Below are 20,785 nucleotides of genomic sequence, written 5' to 3' on the forward strand. Positions count from 1 at the left end.
GATGTAGTACTCGAACAATGTTTATGTTATTTATTGTATATTTTCCTTAGGGCATAGGTCGGCAACCTGCGGCTCGCGAGCCGCATGCGGCTCTTTTGATGTTAAGCTGCGGCTCTTTAGCTCACTGCGCAAAAAAAAATATTTATTTTTGAATAAAATATTTAGAAAATCGTGCTAAAGCGATAATTGCGTGTTGTGATTTGGCACACAAATTTACATAGGTCCAGAAGCCAATTGCACTACAAAATTGCATTTTTTCGAAGCCTAATTCTACATTTTTTGCTTTCCACTGCATAGATCAAGATTAAATTTATCATTAACTGTAATTGCATTGAATAACTGTTTTTTAAACAACAAAAACCTAAATTTTGAATGAATTTATTTTTAAAACGTGTGTATGTTTTTGAGTGAATCAAACAAAATAGTTCAGCTGGAATGGAATAATCAAAGTTTGTTATTTAGCAAAAAGTAGTCCTGAGACAACCTCTGTTTTGTTACCCAACAACGTAACCCTCATCGAATTTTATATCTTAAGCCAGGCATGTCAAACTGGGGGTTCGCGGGCCGCATGCGGCCCGCGGCCTAGGTCAATGCGGCCCGCGTAGCCCCGTCTTAAATTGTCACGAAAAAAAAACACCACTGACTTTTATGTAAAATATTACTGCAAAAAAACTAAAGCTGAATGTACCGATTTAACTGATTTTGGTTGCGCCCTCTATGTCATAAACAATTTTTAATGCGGCCCGCACACCTAAACGTGTTTGACATGCCTGTCTTAAGCACTCTTAAATTGCCTTCTACGAAATTTGATTAGTTGAAATTTGCAAAATCGTATTAAAATTAATCAACCGTTTCGCCAAAATATTTACAGCTTTGACACATAACAACATAAAAATTTCGGAAAAACCACCTCAATCTAATCTTATTTATTTAAATTGAAAATGATAATTTTATTGTATCTGAATACAGTACAGATACCTCATTAGCATTCCAGATTGCCCGGTTTTTATCGGTCTTGCCCAGATCTTCAAAGAAAAAATAAGGAATGCCAGGTCCGGTCCAGTTGCCCGAATATCGAGGATAAGGGCTCGATTTTTTCCAGGATTATTCATAATTTTTATTAAACTCCAAATTTTAAACCTGTCTAAGCGAAAAAAAATTGCATACATTCTTCGAAATTGTGAGACAATTGTAAGATTTGAATGACGCCGATGTGCCTTGGTAAAAATCCTTTTTCGTGTGTTTATTTTGCAGCTTTTCTCGTGCTTTTGATGCAAAATACCTGGATTTTGGCTAGATTTGCCCGGTTATTACCTGGTTTTGAGTTTAAAATTAAGAAACCCAATGCCTGGATTTTCCCGGCCTGGATACGTACAGTATAAAATTTGGAAAGCTTATTCAATAAATAACGTTTTAGAAAGTGAAAAAATGCATAAAATTAAAATACAAAATTCTAAAACTAAGAATTCAGATTTACAAATTAGAGTTGGACAGCTTTTTAATCTTGAATCAGCGTTAACAAGGAATGGGAATTTAATTTTTTTTTTGAATATATTTATAGACTTAGTCACATATTGAATACTTGAAATCGATAACTTAATGTACCAGTTTTTTTGATAATTAAATTGTAAGTGTTTAAAAAATTAAACCTTTGATCCTTTCAACACAATTAAAATTTCAAGTGTGATGCCTGCAGTCAAATTTACCGAAAGCACACATATTTTGAGCGAAGTTTCAGTAACGGATTTTTTTTTCGTTATAGATTAAGAACTACTCGTTCATTTATTTTTATTCATTTTAGTTTCGAAACTTCAAAAGTAACTAATCTTGCCAGTTAAATTGTACTGTTTCTTTATTATTTGTCACGAATCTAAATGAAGGGTTCAAGTTACATTATTGCAGATTCATACTGATGAAACCACAAATTTTTTTCAGTAGATAATCTAAGCTTTAGTGAGCCCTGATGAATAATCTACAATGTAGATTTTTCACCAAGGCTATTAAATTTCATTCCTAATTAAATTGGACACAATGCTGAAGATATCACATGCGACATGAAATGAATTTTTTGAATTTTAAAGATGTATAAAATTGTGAACAATCGTTCACTTGATGTCATGAATTTCAAAAATTTTAAGTTTGGAATGACATATGAAACCAGTTTTCAGGAGCAAGATTTTGAAGGTTTAAATTTTTGGCTACATTAATTTCAGTTGAATTTATCCTCACTCTTCTGGATTTAGGAAAGGACAAACTAATTCTGGGGAAATTCGTCATAAGAAAGCTTGAAAATTTTATGAACATTTATTCCTCTTATTTTGTTATTTGTTATGGTAAACTTTTCTTTGTCGAAGAATTTATAAATTATGTTAATATGTTAAACTAAGGTTGCCAGATTGTCCGGTTTTGCCCGGGTTTACCCGAATATTTAACACAAAATTTGACAAAAGTCCGGCCCGACCCGGTTGCCCCGATTTGAGTTAGAGAAGCCCGGATTTTGCCCGGATTTATTCACTTTATTTGCCAGAACCAATAAAAAAAACTGTGTTGTAAATTTGTTTATTTATGTTTCTGAAACTAATTTTTTTATCAAGTTTTATAAAAATATCCATTAGAAGTTTTTTGAAAGCGTAAAATATTATTTAAAAAGTGCTGATGAAAAAAAAATCATATTTTTTCCTTGATTTGTGTTGAGTAATTCCTGGATTTGGACCTAATTTGCCCGGATATTGCCCGGATTTTTGGTCGACATTTTGGAATCAATTGCCCGGATTTTGTCAGGTTTTTATATGAAAATAGCCCTGATTTTCCGGCCCGGGTGAGAAAATTCTGGCAACCTTATGTTAAACTCTTTCACTTTAACATCATGCAAAGTGTTCATTTAAGCTTGATATGGATTTTAAATTATCTCGTACCGATATTTGCCGACGCATTAAAAGTGCTATAAAATCACACCATGTTCAAAGAATTGCCGATCCTTAAGAGAATCCATGGTAATCAGAAACAGAATAAAACAATATCCAAGAGTAAGAATAAACTCTTTATGATTTTAAAGGGATTTTCGTAAAACTTCGGTGCACTAATCATTGATATATCTTGTTTTTTTTTTTTTTTTTTTAACAAAACAATAAATCTTCAATGTGGCTCTTTCAAACTCCAAAATTTCGAAAATTTGAAATTTTTGGCTCTTCTGACTTAAAAGGTTGCCGACCACTGCCTTAGGGCATCAATCGCGTGCTCCAGGTCTCCTAGGAAACTTGCGGTGCGTCGTTATTATTTTCAACGTCGCGACGTATGCGACGTGTCGCTAGTAGGCAAAGCTGCTATGATTATTAGCGCTAATATTTTGGATTTTTTCTGTATGCATAATAAATGGTTCATAGTCAATAGCGGGAAAAATCGGGAATTCCATTAAAAAAAATAGATTTTTGAACTTAGCGCACACATTTGTCGTGCAAAGAATCGGCTTAGAGAAATTTCTCAATCATACACTATTTCTTAGCTCACGGATATTGTGCACTGCAGTGAATGTTAAAAAAGGTTTTGAATTTAATAAACTTTTCACAACTGAGAAGTTTTAATACTTTATGTCTTGGTAGTTAACTTTCATTGAGTTCATTAATTGAAGATTTTATGCCGTCGTGCATTTTCTTAACGAATATCTGATAAAATAGACATTTAAAAGCTGAATGAATATTTAAGTGAAACGAATTTCAAAAATTCCAAATGCTGCGATTTTTTTTTATTTCTGATGTGAATTCATACGTTAAAATCAGACAGTTTTCGATTGAATCCACATCTCGAAAACTAAAATTTACTTAAGCTCAACATCTATCTCATAACTGAAATCATTATACATTTATTCAGAATTGATGATGTTCGTATCTGCATCAGCAGCTATTTTTTTTCATCAGAAGAGCACGTTTTGCTGAAACGACCTTGCAAAAAAAAAATAACAGAAATCTAAAAAAAACACATTTATACTGGGGGAGTTATGTTGAAGATTCTGACAAAAATATCGAATTAATATGGTGAAAAAAATTGTATGGTCGTAGAACGTGAAAAGAGAGATATGAATTCAGTTATTTATCCTAACTCGGTCAATTGATTTTCTGAAAAGCTATTTTTTTTACAAAGGTCTAATAATCAAATGCTGTTTTTTTTTTTTTGATAAATTGAACAAGAATATTTGTTGACGTGATTTATTTTCAGCTGTTTTCAGTTGAGCTTTCGGTACATTTATCAATATTCAAAACGAATCGTCACCATATTTCAAGTATTCATTTGATTGAAAAAATTAAAAAAAAATCTTTGTTTATGTTATACCACGTTATACGTACACTATATCAATTGTCAAAAACTATCAAAAAATAAGTCAAAAAAATCAAACATCAAATTTCTGACAAACGACATAACTTCGAAGTACTTACTTATTTGGTTTCAAAAATATTTTCTTCTAATCCAGGTCAATTTAAACTTTTAAGAATCGGGAATATTCCTATGCGGGATAAATGCCAGATACAGAAAAATAAAATAAGATGCCACCATTTTAACACACAGTAAACGCACAGAAGGTAGAAGGTGAATAAAAACATGCATTTTCGAAAAAGGACTAAATTTTCGAGAAAGTACAGAATTCAGACAAATAATTTAGATAAAATATTTGAATATCCATCAGTAGCGAAGCTGTAAAATAAAACTTGATTTCTTTTTACGAAAATAAAATGAGCGTCAGAAAGTTAAATTTAAATTTGAATAATGAATCCAAACTTGATGTAAAGTTGATATATGGATCGGTTATAAAATACGAAATTCATCGCGCATGGTTTTGTTTCAAATTTCATAATTCAGAAGAATGATTTCTACAGTAAAATTCAATATTTCAACTTGAAATTTTAAAAGTATTATAAACATGGCATCGTATCAAAACTATAATTTATCTCATGCAAATATTTAAAATAAAGCATTTTCTCTTATAATAGGCGGAGAAGGTGTGAAAGGTTGAAAAAAAGGTAACAATTTCCGATTAAGGTTACGAAAACTGGAATTATTTTCTCACCGTATTATCATCACCATATTCTGAATAACCTTTGAGTTTCAAGATTTAACTAAAGAAAAATCCTCCTCTCACACTCTCACGTTCAAGTTGCATAAAAATATCCTCATTTTTGGTCAAAATATCTGATGAAAATATTTGTCTGCGCATTTTAATACAGGGAAAACCATAAAACCTCAATCAGGAAAACCGGGAAAAAACCGGGAATTTGAAAATGTAAACTCGCTGGCCACCCTGAACTTAGAAACGCATCGCCCGTGAGGAACAAAAATTTGATATGTGATGATGATGCTTCTCAATAAATTCTACCCGCTCATGTGCATCATCTTTCATTTCATTTAACGTTTTATCCATCTATAAAATTTCATAAACTTAGATGTCCATACTAAAACGGACATCACTTGTCACCGATAAGGCCGCTAAATTACAGTAACAAACATAAATAAAAACTTTAAGAAGAAAAATGAAATCAGCTTCAATGCTTAATTTTCCCTTTGTGGATTTTTCTTCCTGCTTTAATTTTTATATTCAGTTGTTATTGCCACCCTACAATGGATTCTAGCGTTCTCAGGTTCTCTTCACCGCAGCCCGTGACGTAGAGGATAGCCTTCAAGTCTTCTAAGACAGCGGGTATGAGATCGAATCCGGGTCACGGCATACATAGTACACTTTCTGTGGGTCGGTGGTTTTAGCATTTGTAAGATGCTAGCCATCATTCATCAGTGCTTCCTGTATCTTGGTAGCCATATTTTGCTAATGGTGGTACCAAGAAGGACATCGAAACCCAGATCAGAAAAGCCCGATTTGCGTTTGCGAGTCTTCGAAACATCTGGCGCTCATGCCAAATCTCTCTACGAACGAAAATCCTAATCTTCAACTCAAAAGTAAAATCCGTATTACTGTACGGGTGGGAAACTTGGTGCACATATGCGGTGACAACGCGAAAACTGCTAGTTTTTGTGTATCACTGCCTACGGAACATCATCCGCGCTTGGTGGCATGACAATTGGATCTCATACGTGGAACTTCATCGCCGGTGTCATCAAACGGCGCTAGATATTGAGATTCGGAAACGTAAGTGGAGATGGATTGGGCACACGCTGCGAAGAGATGAACACGAGATTTGCAGAGAGGCGCTTGACTGGAATCCAAATGGGCGACGCAGAAGAAGCAGGCCCAGAAGCTCGTGGAGACGTATCCTTTTAGCCGCTGAAATCCGCACAGTTGACGAGAACCTTGGCTGGCAGAAAGTGAGGACGCTGGCTCCGGATCGCCAGCAGTGGAGATCTTTTATCTCAGTCCTATGCGTCGGTCAATCGGCGCCGGACCCTAAGGTAGGTATGTAGGGTGATCACAATTATGTATTTTGTGTGCAGAACTCGCATTGGTTCACCTCCATTTTCGTTGAATTGAAAAACACGACTTCAAGTTTGACAGCAAGTAAACTATACACATCAATGAGAAAGTGTGCAAAATTTGGTTAATTTTAACCTTATGGTAAAAAAGTTATGCCCTGTTGAATGTGTCGCAGTAATTTCGTGTTCGCCCTTTAATAAAAAAAAACTTTAACCCGAAAAACATATCTTTTTTTTTTACTATTCTTTATTCATTTACAAAGCAAAAATGGTATATCGAAAATTTTATCACCAAAAAATTGAATATTTTGTACTGAAATATCATCATTATTTTTGTTTCGTCTGTTAAACCAAGCCTTCTTATGGTTTATGTGCCTATTTTTAAATTCCTATAAATATTCCGCTGAACAACTTTGTCAAAGACCATAACTTCGTATCATATAAAACAAAAAAATATTTTATTACCTGTTTAAAAGGAGTTTGTCTTTTGGCATTGAAAAACAATAAATTTAATTGACATCACTGCTGGTGCTCGCGAAGTATTGCATAAAAAATAGACATATAATAACTCGCTAGACACCCATCAGTGATGTCAAATAAATTTATTGTTATTCAATGTCAAAAGACGTACCCCTGTTAAACAGCTTTAATGATTTAAAAAATTGGCACGAAACCCATTAGCAGGCTTGGTTCCACAGAAGAAACAACAATTGTGTTGATTTTTCAGTACAAAATAATCAATTTTCTCATAAAATCTAAAAGTTTATATCAACTCATGTAAACGTTACTTAAAAATTCAACAAAAAATCATGGATAAGTTAAGAACCAAAACGAAGCTTTTTAAATCCCGAGGTTTGAAAAATTCAAAAATGACCCCAAATCGACTCAGTCTAGTGAGGCATCCTTTACTGAGATGTCGCATCGAGAAGGTACAACTCGGATAATAAGGTGAAAGGTATTCGAAAAAGGTTTTTACAGGCAAAATTTCATTTCAAATTTCGTGGATGTGTCTCTTTGACATTGGAATTGGAACTTTTTTTATATTTTTTTCTTGGGCGTAATCTTGAATTTAAGATTTATTAATTTGTTTATTGATCTTTCGTCAACGAGCTTTTAAAGATCCTTTGTCTGAAGACAAAGTTTCAACCCCCATGAATGACAGGTGCTAAGCGTTCAAAATCGGTCGACACCAGGAGATACAGAAAAAACTACCGAAAGCAAAATAGTAGAAATATTTCCGCCGGATGAGCACAGACAGGCGCCAGTTTGTTCAGCGCCAGCAGCCGGAGCAAATGCATTCTTCTGTCCCCTGGCTGGCTGCTCAATGCGTTTTGGCGTCCGTTTTTTTTTTCTTTTTTCGTTGCCGGACCAAAGCAAAGAATTGTGAAAAATCGATCCGTCCCAGTCCGGAAAATTTACTATGTACTCTAAATCATGCCCCCATCCACCTTTCAGTGCCAGAGGTCAAGTCCAACGAATCGCAATGGCTTCAACTCGTTTTCCAGCCAAACCATGCAGCTTCATTCATGGCTGGTGGTTTCTGTTTGTTGATTTCTTTCGCCATAATCGGTTCGTGGGATTCTCCAACCATGTGAGTAATGGGATGATGTAAATGTTCGCTTCGTTTGGTTTGGCTCCGGAAGCTGGGAAGAAACGAGATAAAACATGCCGCCGCAGAATTTATATCGTCAGACGATGAATGAAAAAGTTTAAACCAGCCCAACTTCCCTAACAGTAATTCACTCTCGAATGCGAGACAAGCCCAGAAATTGTATTCAGCATTGTTGAGGTTTAATATTTTGAAAAGTAAAACACTTAACGAGGGCTATTCAGACTTTTAAGATGTTTAGCATTTATAAAAAAAAATCGAAAAGTAATTTAATCTCTGTAGCTGTTTTTAAAAAATGTACTTAAAAGTAAACAAACTGTATGATTCCAACTCATTCTTAAAGTAGAAAGGTATAGGGCCAAATCATAAGCTTGTTTTTCATTTCATCTCATAAAAAGAGGCGGTCCCATTTCCAATCGCTTTAGCGGCAAACAAAAACAAAATATTTTCCTTATGAAATCCAAAGAGCCAGACGCGCGTGGCGTTAAGATTATAGTAATTTGATTTCCGCTCAACCCGTCTGCCTGGGTCGATCGTTGTGAAGCTGCTTCCGTCAAAAGTGGAAAGGAGCCGCGGATGATGGTTTGATTTTTTTTTTTCAGCAGCTTTGATGGATTCCCATGAAATCTGGCTTTAAACCGCGCACCGATTTGCCACCAATTCATTCGCCGGGGCGGTCTCTGTGTGCGTTGTGGATTGTGGAACGCCATAAATTGAATTACACTCTGTTGCTTTGCGGCATCGGCGATTTGCGGGAAATGGATCAAATAAATGAAATTATCCGATTGTGAATCCAGTCGAAGGTCATGGGGACTTATGGGGTTAAGCTACCGGAGGTGGAAATGGTGTTTTGTATTTTGTTTAGATGTAATATGCTCTTTAAATGTATTGTCATTAAGAGTAAATATGCCCTTCGATTTGTTTAACATTGTCACTTCACTGTCAAATTTATATAGCAACTACCCTTAGTATTTTAGAACAGCATCGTTTGTAAACTTTTAAAATTTAACTTAAAAAATTTTGCATGAAATTTTTGAATATTCACTGAGCTTTTAAAATGCGTTGAGTTTTTTGCATTGAGACGTGTGTTATCTGCTTATGCTACTCTATGCTAAACTTTTGTAAAGTCTGCCCAGCAAACATTTTTGTAGTTATATTCTTATGATGTACGTTCATTACGTTATGATGTGCGTTAGCAACGAAAATTACAGTGATTGCACATTATCCGACACCTTATTTGTACCTATCAGAAGAATGTACAAGAGCGCAAGATTTTGCTTTCATAACCGTCAAATCGTTGCCAGCGAAAATATTTTCCAGTTCTCTCATTGGTCAATATGACTCTATTCCCATCTGATTTTTAGCCATTTGGATGCACTTCTGGTTGCAGAAATAACATGACAATGATTTTTTTCACTTAAAGCCCACACGGTATCAAAATCATTTCAAAATTTTGAAATATGGCGGACTTTCCATATCCATATCCATATCCAATTTAAACTAACTTAAGACGACATTTTATACGATCTTTCAACTATGCAGTTAGAATTGCGATTCACAACACCATTGTAAACGACTTAAGTTATCATTTCTGATACGATTTTCTGTTTGCTGGGTGATAAAACTGTAGCTTTTCGTTTTTTCCAATCGTATGCTATTTCGGATGACTATAAGTTTTTTTTTATTTCACTCACTTCCCATAAATTTACACATAAGTCGCAACTGAATATTGATTATCAGTACAATTTTGGTTTCATATTCCAAATCTCACCCTTTTTATTTAAAATCTTGATAATTATTTTTCATGCGCTATATTTTAACACATATTTGAGAAGAATGTGATTTTTAAATATGCGCTAGTTAAGTGAAAGGGATATAAATTACAAAGCTGTATGAATTTTGAGGCTGCCTAGAAGAACTTCCATTTTCATGCTTCTTTTTCTCTTTTTCCGATTTAATTTTCTTCTTTCAAAAGTTTGCTAGCACCTTTTATATTTTTGCTGCATTTCACTCACTGTTATTTTAATATTCTTAGTTTTCTGGAGTATAAGCAATCAGCATAGAACTGAAAATAGTTAGATTGCTTTTTTGATTTATTCTATGTTTCCATATTTCCAAAAATATATGGTGCATTCTTGAGCGTAAGATAAAAAATAAGTTTAAAAAAATGATAAAAATGATGAGTTTTAAAAAGTGGTACGACTTAATCAAAAAAAAAGTTAAGATTTGACTTGAAAAACGATATTATTGGAGTTTTTATTTGAAAACGCTGTCGTAAATTATTGACACCTAAACGTCATGGATTAAATCCAGTTCGAGTGAAGCCATGGTGTCAGTTATGTGGTTTTTTGCATTGCAGATTCGTCAACTAAAGAATGCAACTAAGCTAAGGTTTCCAGAATTTTTTCAGCACGTATCCGAGACGGACAAATCCAGGCTATTTTAGTAAAATCCGGCATTTGTTTTCAAAATTGCAACCAAAAATCCGGGCAACACTCGACCAATTTTTTCATTACCTAGGATTTACTCAACAAAAATCTAGAAAAAACTTGAAAAGAAAATTTTTTTCGTCAAAACTTTTCGGCAAATTTTAATTTGTATTTTAAGATTATGATTAAAATTTCATGATAATTGTTATAAAACTGGCTCAAAAAATTTTGTTTTCCGCGCAAATATTTAAAAAAAATTACATCCCATTTTGTTTTTTTTTTGTTCAATTTGGAAAATAAGGCGTATAAATCCGGGAAAATCTGGGCCAAATCCGGTTTTTTTTTTAATGAATCTTGGGCAACTGGGCCGGACCGGACTTTTCCTTAATTTTGTATTAAATATCTAGGTAAACCCGGATAAAACTGGGCAATATGGCATGCTTACACTAAGCGCATACGTTGGTGAAACTCCGGTGAATCCGTGCACTCATGGTGGATTATCTACATATATGAATACATACATTCACTTACTTCACACAAATTTACAAACCTTCGCGTAAATCGCGTAAAGCAGCGCACTCTCTTTCAACTTTAACCAGTTGCCATTTCTCTCACGGTTGATATTTTTTTCATGACCTTTCAGGTTAAAACGTATAAATAAGAAACTAATATTAAATTTTACTTACAAAGATTTTTTTTTTCTAATTTATTGATTGTCCTTAAAAAATGCTGGCTTGAAAACACTACAAAAAGCTTTGTAAGGCTGCTAAAGCCTACTAAGAGAAGAGAAAGGTATGCGAATTCATTAAAACACCTTCAAATGTTCTATGGAACACTAGTCAATAGGAAGACATTTCTAGAAACGATGCGAATAAAGTTGAAAAAAAGAAAATGTAGGTTATTGAAAAATATTTTAAATACTCCTTATTTTTTATACCTTATCTATGCTGTTTGTTTTTATTAAAAAAATACACAGTCGGTGCAGACTAAATTGCATTAGACAGAAAGAAATCCAAGAATTCCAGAATAAGGTCCAAGTGAGAAAATATTGTCAATTCCCTTGCGTACCCTTGACTTAGCTAAATGAGAACTTACAATGGTACAGTTCAAGTCGTAATGTGACTTAATTTTTGGTTCAAGGTTGCCGATAAATATTTTGACGAATATAAATTCTGACTTTCTGTGATTTTACCCAGAAATTCTGTGATGGTTTTCTGTGACGCTATTTCCAAAAGTTTAATTGAAAATTCATGAATAATTGGGTCTTTTTAACATTTTATATGAGCAAAATCAATCACCTTACTAATCTTATAATATTTTTCCAATCTGAACTTAAAAATCCAAACTTTATATTGGCATCAAAAATTAACATTTTAGAAACACGTACAAAATTATAAAAATCTGTGAATATTCCCAAAATTCTGTGTTCTGTCAAACAGATTCTGTGATGAAAATTTGCTCAAAATTCTGTGCAATTACAGATTTTTCTGTGATTTCGGCAACTTTGGTTTGGGTTACACAAAACATTGACTTGGAATTCGCATTTTTTTACATTTTTCTACAAACCGGTACGGTTTAATTACACTAGGGAACAGAATTTTTAGTACAAATGTTAAAATAACTGATTTTTTGGAGTCCTGGATTTGAATCATTTGTCAGATTTTTTCTATCACCTCTAGTTTTTGTTAATAATTACCAGTGGAAATTTTAAAAAGGGTCCTTTTTTTAATAATATCAATCATTCATACCTGGTGAACAAACAAACTTAAATTAAAAACAAAAACTTTATTTGAATCTTTTTATTATACTCCATTCAATAAAGGATTCCGATTTTGCCTAGATATTTTCATTTCAGAGATACAACGCTTTAAAAAATAACTTTATTTTTTTTTAATTTTCTATAGATAAAATTGCAATAAAAAATAAATCTGTTTCACATAGAATCTGGTCGCATCTTTTCATTTACTGCAGCGCCCCTAGCTGTCACATCGCGAATCTATTGACAGTGTTTTGATCCGGATGGTTTGTTTACTTAGTGGTGAAAATTTCATCAAGATTGAAGCAGTCAGTCAAAAGTTATCGACGATGGAACGCGAAAGGCAAGAGAAAATTCTGCACACTCACGTAGCTGTACGAGAAAGTGTTGACCAAGTATAACGGATGCATTTTGGCATGGCAGAACCATGAAAAAACCCGCTCAAATTGAAAAGTGGTGGAACAAGATGGCGAATGAGGTTACCAGCAGTACTGTGCAGAAAATAATGGTTGGTATCACAAAAAAAGTTTGAAAATTCATCCGAAAATTAAATTAAAATCAAATTAAAATCCTTATTTTTTTAATATTTGTAATGTTTTATTTTTTGCAAAAAAGTGCACAAATTTATAAAATGAATTTTACTTTTGTAGTGAATAAGCCTAGTACAGAAAAATAACTCATAATTCGAATGAAATTATTAAGAAAAATATAAACTTAGAAAAAAATAACAAATAATAATAATTTAAATCAGATCTGATAACGATATATTTAATAAGTATGCATACATGAAAAAAAAACGAGTAGTATTTGGTTTAGTGTAGAAAAAAAAGCCATGTTTTTTGAGTCACGGTGAAATCGCCTATAGCGAAAATCTCGAATGGCAAATTGCCAACGGTTAAATCCCTTCGACTTCTCCAGCGAGAAAGAGAGAGTGAGAGAAAAAAAGGAGACACGAGATAGACTGATGTACGAAGCTCAAGAGACCGAGTCATTCTGTTGGTTATTGTTGAACAGTGAAGTTCGCGGTAAGAAAAATCTAAAATGGATTCTCTTCGAAGGGCGAGAAGGAGTACAAGCACCGCGCAGGATAACGAAGCTGGCTTAGTTCACGACAACTTTATTTATGAAAATAGCTCGAAAACAAGAGCTACTAGAAAAAAAAACTAATTGCAGATATGCAATCAGCACTCTTAAATTATTCAAAATAAGTTGTTAAATTCTTTGCACCTCGAAAGAAAATGTGAAATTTGTTGTTTTGTTGAATGTTTGTATCAATAAAAAACCTTATTGTATGATTAAGTGGCTAAAACCAGCAACTTCAATCAACTTTCATGGTTTCAGTCAAAACTATTTCAAACACGTTTTTCCCCCAATGCATCATTTTTCGTAGTTCTTTTTAAAAAATAGGTCGTAACAGGTAAGATTAGAACACAATACATACTAAAATGGGATGAATAGGGACATGAAGGTAAAGGGCACAAATGTGAAAAATTGTTGTGATCCAAATATTTAGCAATCTACACTTTCTTTCCTTTCAGGATCAAAACATTCCTTGATTCATTACGTTAAAGCAAACCTTATTTCAATATTCTTGTTGTTGCTCTAAAAAATCAAAAAATGGTAACTCAAAGCATTAAAAGATCGTCAAATTTCATACCATAACAAATGTTGTTCGGAACCATTCTAAATTGTGATGTGTCATGTCCGCAAGTTTGATATACGAAAAAGGATTCTTTCAGCATGATTCCAGTGAAAAAAGAAGCACAATTGAATTCAACAGCTCCTAATCGTCACACGCTTTAGCAAAATATTCTGTGGGTCCACTAATCGTGAGGTCGATCAGGACATGTAGGAAACAGTGCCCAGCATCACATATAGGATCGTTGAAAATAGTGTAAAACAGAAGAAAATTAACTTTTAAGATGATCCCAGAACAATTTGGCTTTCAACTTGGGCTGAAAGACATTAAAATATAACTTCAATTCTCATGACTTCTTTGCCCTGGAGTTAAATACCATTACATACTAACATTTATTCGAATAAAAGTAGGGGGGGCAAGGCCGTGCAAACGGGGGGGGGGGGGGTTAGGGGTTTAACCCCACCCCCCAGGAGATTTTTTCCTAAAAAAAATCGTAACGCGAAATTTTCCATGACAAAAGGGGTTTTAAATAAGTGTTAAAAAGGTGTCAGAAAATTGGCTCGCCTCCGGCGGTATTTATTCATATAACACTCTGAGACTAGGACAATTCATTCTACGACACTCTACAACGTTCAGAGATTGAAACGAGTTTTAGTTGTCAATTTCTTTTTAAAATTTAATAAACCTTTTGTAATGAAACTCAAATCTTGATATACAAAAACCTTGCTTCGTATTAATTTTTTTTTTGGAAGTTTATCTAATTGAGTTCTTTTTTATTACTTTATTACAAATAACTTTGATAATAAAAAAACGTTTAATCTATACAAATTTTATGTTGCTATGAAATATTTTTCAAGACATCAAATTTAAGCCTCATTTTCATTTTGTGTTTCTTGTTCTTCTTAAAGCTGAACTCCACATTCAAAAAGGTTTTTATAAATTACACAAAGCCATAAACATATATTTTTTTCTGGGGTGAGTATTGAACAGCTGATTTTATTTAATTTTGGTGTCTAAAACTTTTAAAAATTGGTCAAAATTATTTAAGAGAATTCTGCACTTTTCTAACATAACTTTAAATATTAAAAAATTTAGGTTTTTACAACTTTCTTCAAGATCGATTTTCGCTTCTTCGAAAAATAAAGTTTTTGATTTGATTTCATTTCCCTATACAGATAAATAATAGATTTTTGACGAATTTTTTAAGAAGTGTTTACCAAATTGAATTTCAGATATGTATTTTTAAAAGCAAAAATCAATTCATTTTTCAAACTTCAACAAATTTGATTAAATGAAATTAAAAAAAATTATAACTTTCTTCAATAATGTCATACATACTTGCTTTTCCAAATTAAAAAAAAAATGAATTGAGGTTTTCTAAATTTTTCAACATTATCATCATTATCATCAAAATGTTATTTCTGAAAAAAGAATAATAAACAATTTTCAATAGATTTGTTAGTTCATCAGTTATCAATGATTTATTTCACCCAAAACTGATTCATTTTTTAACTTATAAACTCTATATCACCAAATATAGACATGATAGACAAAATCTGACAAAAGATTCGAGTCTGGACGTCAAAATTATACCAAATCAATCATAAAAACATAGGCATCTTGAGTTATCAATTGTATTCCAAAATTAGTTTAAAAATGGTATGACGATTTTATTGAAAACAATTCTTTCCTAATAGTCTTATCTTATCTCTTTTAATTTACATGTTTTATTCAAATTTCTAAGGAGTTTCATCACCATTAGTATAAAAAAATATCAGAAAGTTACACGAAATAAATAGAAATTTAATAAAAGCAAGTATAATTTGATAAGAAGCATTTTCATCATATGTCATCAAATTTGTTCCTCAAGGGAACAAATGTTCATTTTCATTTTCTCGAAATTTTCTTACTAAAGGAACATAACTTCAACCGATAAGAGTGAATTATTAAATCACTGAAAATTAATGATTAATTAAATTTTGGACTTGAACTTTTGGACTGAATTTAATTGTTAACCTTTATTCAACAAAATTGAACACAACATTTGCCGAACTCAAAAATGCTAAATTTGTAAAATTTAGTCCAGGGGTATTTGAGATATACAATATCGGATTTCGGTGTTTCTCATCATAGATTTCTTCACAGTCCTCAATGTGTTAAGATTGCTTGTCAAATCAATTTCCAGATTTCAAATTATTAATCAAAATTAGTTTGCAAACACAATGCAGCTGAAAATCACAATTTTTGGAAGGTAGAATTCGAGTTTTTTTGTTTTATCCGATAAACCCAAATTTTATTTACAAAATTATCCACAGGATTTTCACTAAGGAATTGATTCTTTATGAAAAATATTTACTGTTAAAGAAACATCTTCACCTAAAAAATCTTCACAAAATTCTATATTTTCCCGATGTATTGTTTAACATTATTAACATATTGAGGACACTAAAATTCAACATTTTATGTTTCAGAAACCAAAAAAAATTCAAAATAGTTTAAACGATTAAGATTGTTTGTTAGGAGTAAAGAATAAGTTTTTTTTTTCAGGAAATGAAAGTTTCTCCTAAAAAAGCTTATTTTATGCTCAAATCAACTAAGTTTGATCTACCAGACTCTTGAACTAATTTGAAGGTTTTAACCATAGATGAAAGCGAATTTTGATCACGTTTTAGGATAAGGACCAGTTCTCTTAAGTTACGATTTAATACAACAACTTTTAATGTAAATGTACTTAAAATGAATAATCATATGGTTACAAAAACAATTTGTTTTAATTTTGTTGTATTCGTGCATTGTTTGGACAAAAATAATAGGTAAAAATCAGTCACCAAATTCACCCCCCATGAGCCGGTTCTTCCTACGGCCCTGATACACTGTGAATATTGAATATGTTAAAAGAGAAGAAAATTCTAAATTTCTATTTTTAAATTGCGACCCAGAGATGGGTCTTGACTCAAACATTCAGTCAGCGAAACTTTTTTTGTAGAGAAATAAATCCAACTTAGATGAAAATTCAGGAAATAGATAAGAGAAAATCGATGTTGAAAAACATGCGAAAAAAATTCGCCTTGTCTCCCGGTCAGACTTGAACCCACATCTTGCGCCTCTCCGGGGCCCATGTATTAACATTCTACTACAGGAGACCAACCTGGCGTATGAATATTATACTGGTTGATTGTCTCTGTCTATCGGAATGAAGGGAATAGTTCTCCCATGTGATCATAATCATTTTTCTTGGTCTATTTCTATTCCCATCATTTCATCTTACGGTAGTTGGAATCAAGTTTGGACATTTTTAGGCACGGCAAGATTTGCATTGCCTTCTCATATCCTGCACGGGTTTTTTCGCATGTTTTTCAACATCGATTTTCTCTTATCTATTTCCTGAATTTTCATCTAAGTTGGATTCATTTCTCTACAAAAAAAATCTAAATTTCTTTAACAAAATGAAAACTTCCAGCAACTTAAAAATTAAAATATTTTTTACTCGTTAGTTTCGTATATGTTATTAAAATGTTACTTCGTTATGTGATATATGTTTCCTCAGAACAATAACGAATATCTCTAAATGTCCTTATATTTAGGGACTTGTTCTTCAAGCACATTACTAATTCGCCCACGACTCATGAACCAATTTGAGTATTTAATTTTAAAAAAAATGGCTGTATGCATAGTAAAAGTACAGTGGTTCCAAAAGAAATGAAGCCAAACTCAGTATTTGCTCAAAGTTCAGGATTGAAGCTGAGATAAATTGTGTAACGCAAAAGTAATCAGTCTATTGATTTAATACTTAATCTAATAATGTAATACGAAACTGATCTCCATTCTTCTACAAATTAGCTTTTCGGTCCTATCTCATTTAAATTAATTATAAATGCAATCTCCATAACTCGTAGACTAAAAGGCAAACGAAACAAAAAAAGGAATGCGTTCATCAAGAATAAACACAACTTACTTTCCAAAGTCAGACGAATCGCCAACCCACTGGAACCAAACTGGCCACCCAAACAAACGCCGCAAACAAGACAGCTTCTCATCAATTTTACACCCCAAAAGGTTTTAGACACTTGACTGCTTGCTTCTTCTGCTGAGTTTGCCGCTTCTTGGTTTTGTTGTTATTATTATCATCATTATAACGCTCCATCGGTAGTTTGTTTTTTCCCATTACTTTTTTGACCTAACCCCCAAGCATTCTAACGAAATTGTGCATCACCACACACTACACCCAGTCGATTTTGTACGACGATTTAACCCACCGACTGAATCTTAAGCTTCAAAGAACCAAAACAACTGGCTAGAAAACCCAGACATTTGAGGAACCGAATCAGAGCAGCGGCGGCTTCTCTATTTTGGATTTGATTTGGTTTTGGATTTCTTTTTTCGCAGCTCGCAACATCCAAAAAACACCATCTGTTTGGCACTAACTCACTAATTTCACCTGCTAATGGTGATTTATCTTGCCTTTTCACTGGGACCGTAACTTTCTGGAGTTTTAATTAAGTTACGGTTTGTAAAACATTCTTTTTTTTTTTTTCTTGGATTATGGAGCACGGTAGCACGTATGAGCGTAATTTTTTTCGCGTTGAATGGGAAACTGTTTAACAGGTGATTAGTGGAACACTTCGAATGGCAGCTTCGGTTTTCATGGGTGGTAGAAAAGTGAGTAAATGGCACTTTTAGCAGCAGTTGTAATTTTCATCTCCAATGCACATGGAACTTTTACATTACTCTTGCACGGTGCTCGTTTTCATTTCCGAGCTGTTGCAGACAAGGTGATAAAACACTCTTCCTGCACAATTTTATGCTTCATTTGCAGTGACATTTTTTTTACTGGAGCATTTTTTGCAACCCCTCCTTGTATGTAGATATGAATAACTATTTTGCCATTCTTTATTTTCGCTTTCACTTAGTCGCTCGCTGGACCGCTTATGCTTGTCGTTAATAAATTCACAAATTATTCACAACATCAACGCTCGGTACCTCCTCTTATTGGAGCACTCGCCTCCCAGCTCACGTAGCATAAGCCTGAGTCGAGCCAAATTAGCCGAACTCCACTCCAGACGCGAAAAGTTTGTTTTCTCTTCTTACTGACGATGGCGACAACAACAACAACAACAACAGTAACAGTAATTGCTAACACACATCATGAATGAATGAAACTTGCTCTGGCCTAAGCGCGCGCGGATTTCTGCACACGAAAGGAGAAAAAAACGGCGGCATTACTTGGCCACGGAGAGATCGAAAGAGAACGGTAGACAGGAGGCCGGCAGAGATTGCATAATATTGTGCGCCCATGGAGGTACCAAATTCACTTTGACTGGCCAAGCGCACAACGTTGATGAATTTCCTTGCGCGACTTCGCCGCCGATTGATGCCGATATCACGACGCGTCAACTCTTAAAAAGTTCCTACGTCCGTCGCCAGCGTCTGATGGCTGGGATCGAAAACGTGTAAGGCTCTCGGCGATCGGCTCCTATACCTGGTGGACTTGATCATGAACTACACCCGTCACAGGCTGCCACATGTGAACTAAAGTCGCGTTTCAGTCAGCACAGGGCAGCTTTTTCGTGTAACCACAGACCTCAGGCTGTTAATTTTTAATGAACTTTAATTTGATCCATATTAAACTTTTACAGTCTTGTTAAAACACCTCAAACACACCAGCCAGCGCATTGCTGATCTACTGACCACTGACCGATCAACCGGTACAGACCTCGAAAAGTTCTCGAGGTTCAACTCTCAACTCCGAGCAAGTACCCCGTGGAGAAAACCAGTTTTCTGTGTACTCCCTCCAGTGTGTGTGCACTACACTAAATTCAACGCTATACTCTATACGTGAATGGTCAGTCGTAAAACTTTTCACTTTCTGCACAGACAAATCACTTCGCACATACGTGAGCCCGCCAGCCCGAAAACACCCTGAATCGGCTGATCACGACTAGAGCAATCTAAGTCGCGGCAACGAATTCACACATCCCCCAAACTAAGTTAACAATCCCACCTCTTCAAAATAAAGGCAGGATCTCGTCGTTACGAGTTTCAAAAGCACAACACTTCGCCAGGATTCACTAGGATGTTCCCTCCATCAAGGATCAATCAGTTTAAAGAGTCCACTACAATCTGAAGAAGGGACACGACCGAACTGTCCCAAACCACAAAACAATACCAGTTGCGGTTGAAGGGACTACCAGAAGTAGGGGGACACTAGAAGGGACCCAGCAACTACTAAAGAAACAACCACTACTAGCAACAACCTAGCTGGATCTGCACTAATGGATCTAAAAGAGAGGAAAATCCGGTAAGCCGACGAGAAGAGCTTTCAAGAAACCGTTCCGTTCTGGTTGAATGGTCGAACACAACTGACTGAACCGCACTAAAACTGAACTCTGTGTGTGCAGAAATCGGTTGGCGAATTTTAGTCCCCCTAACTAGAGTCAGTACCAGTAGTGGTCCAACAAACCGAACCGAACGAAGAATCGAGCTAGAAAGGGTGCCACTGTAGCGCGCACGTTTTTCCATCCGAATCGGTGGGTGGTTTGGGTTGCGATGCGATTCGGATTTGGGTATCTCACGCCCGACACGACAACGACGATGTCGCTCTCGCACGAGATGACAACGACGGAGGAGAACCAAACAAACAGACGACGACGCGCCGGTTGCAATCTGCCGGTGTGCCGTGCCGGGTCCCAGTGATGGGATATGGCGCTGTTGGAATTCTTGAGGGTAACCTTTGGTAGGCCTATATTTACTTAACGTCATGTTCCATTCGGAAGAAATGAAAATCAAGCCATGAAGTGAGATTTTTGGTTAACGAGGAGAAAATTTTTGGCGCGCTTTTTGAAGAGTTACTCAGTTCCTGACCACGTGTTCAAGTCACCAGTTTCATAAGATTTTATACATGGTGTGGTTGAAACAAGAAATATCTTCACGTTTCAAACTTT

At 34.4% G+C, this 20,785-nt stretch overlaps 1 protein-coding gene across 1 annotated transcript in view; it reads right to left on the reverse strand.

The window, feature by feature from the left end:
- LOC129749842 (leucine-rich repeat-containing G-protein coupled receptor 5A-like) overlaps positions 1-20,189 on the reverse strand; it is a 652,667-nt gene extending 632,478 nt beyond the window's left edge. The window contains exon 1 of the mRNA XM_055744934.1: positions 17,800-20,189. The gene's annotated coding sequence lies outside the window, so the exon portion shown is untranslated. The remainder of the gene's footprint in view (positions 1-17,799) is intronic.
- Positions 20,190-20,785: the final 596 nt, after the last annotated feature.

Source organism: Uranotaenia lowii, chromosome 2 (genome assembly GCF_029784155.1).
Source record: "Uranotaenia lowii strain MFRU-FL chromosome 2, ASM2978415v1, whole genome shotgun sequence".
NCBI classification, from domain to species: Eukaryota; Metazoa; Arthropoda; class Insecta; order Diptera; family Culicidae; genus Uranotaenia; species Uranotaenia lowii.